The sequence below is a fragment of the Trachymyrmex cornetzi genome, unplaced genomic scaffold (assembly GCF_001594075.2).
Source record: "Trachymyrmex cornetzi isolate Tcor2-1 unplaced genomic scaffold, Tcor1.1 scaffold646, whole genome shotgun sequence".
Lineage (NCBI taxonomy): Eukaryota > Metazoa > Arthropoda > Insecta > Hymenoptera > Formicidae > Trachymyrmex > Trachymyrmex cornetzi.
In genome coordinates, this window is record NW_017299966.1 from 284,058 (window position 1) to 285,481 (window position 1,424).

A 1,424-nucleotide genomic window follows, 5' to 3' on the forward strand; every position below is an offset into this window, starting at 1 on the left:
AGAGAGAGAGAGAGAGAGAGAGAGAGAGAGAGATTAATGTATTATTTTTTTTGCAATATATTTTTCTAATAATAAGAGTAGGTATATAACTATAATATTACCAATGCTATAACTATTGGCAAGAAATTAATTTACTTTTAAGTCGTCAAACTAAAAGTGCAATTATTGATTGTTCGAAAGTAAAATAACGATACTTTATTGAGCAATATTATAATATATTAAATATTTTGTGTGTGAATTTTGCGATATAATATCATAATATATTTCTTATAACTAGTCTACGTCACAAATGTTGAGAATTTCTCGATATTGTCGCTATTTCCACGTTAACATGGAATCTAAGTTTATCGTTGAATTTCTTCAGTCTAATCTCTATAGTGCACGCCGAGTTATCGCGATCGTCGTATCATACGTGGGGCGAACGAACGAGACTCGGACTTTATCTGCTCAATCCCGGTGCCGTCGTGCAACCGCCAGCCCTTCGTGAAGGGGTTAACCGAATCCATTAGATATTCCAGCCAATTACGCGGCGGAGAGTAGCGGTTCTATCCGGAAAGGAAGGAAGGAAGGAAGGAAGGCAAGCGTGATGCGCGCGCGGTCGAGAGATGGCAACCGAGCGAGTCAACATGGTGAGAAGCGAGAAAGGTGGTGTACCGCGTTGCAACGCTACAGACACTCGAATCAGCACTTGGCCAGTGTACCGCGCGTCTATGATTCATTTCAGAAAACTTGATATATTACAATAATAATATTCTAATAAAACCCAAATTAAAATTTGGATTAAAATTAAAATCGAAATCACGTTTAAACTTGATTAAATTAAAAATATTAAGTTAAGATTTGAAATAATAATAAAAAATCAAAACATTTTAACTTTAATAATTCTAATTAAAATGGAAATTCCAAAATGTCACTTCGATTTACTTATTATCAGAATTTAATTTTTCTAAGACTATTTGTAAACAATAAATTTTTAGACGATATTTTAAGTCAGATTTTTATCTGTGTCTCTCTCTCTCTCTCTCTCTCTCTCTCTCTCTCTCTCTCTCTCTCTCTAATGTCTCGGCGAACTGTCATTGACGAGAAATGCAGTAGCACTTTTAATCCTAGCTTACAGCAATCAAACCTGATACTGACCAACAGTGCGACTATAGACTCTATGAACCAATGTACTTTTGATATATTTCGATTTTTTTTCCTTATCTGTCATTTGGATCGTGAAAGATGATAGTTTCGTCAGTTTGTTTCATTGCGCATTCGATATTCTGAGATATCTGTCATTCTACATATATATTAGGTGTTAAACTTAATTCCTGCCGTTTTTCGTCTCCAAAATTGATTTGTTTCGAAGGGAAATACCTTAATCAAAATATTATTAATAAAGTATTATTAATTAGTAATAAAGTAGAAACTGGAAGAAATTA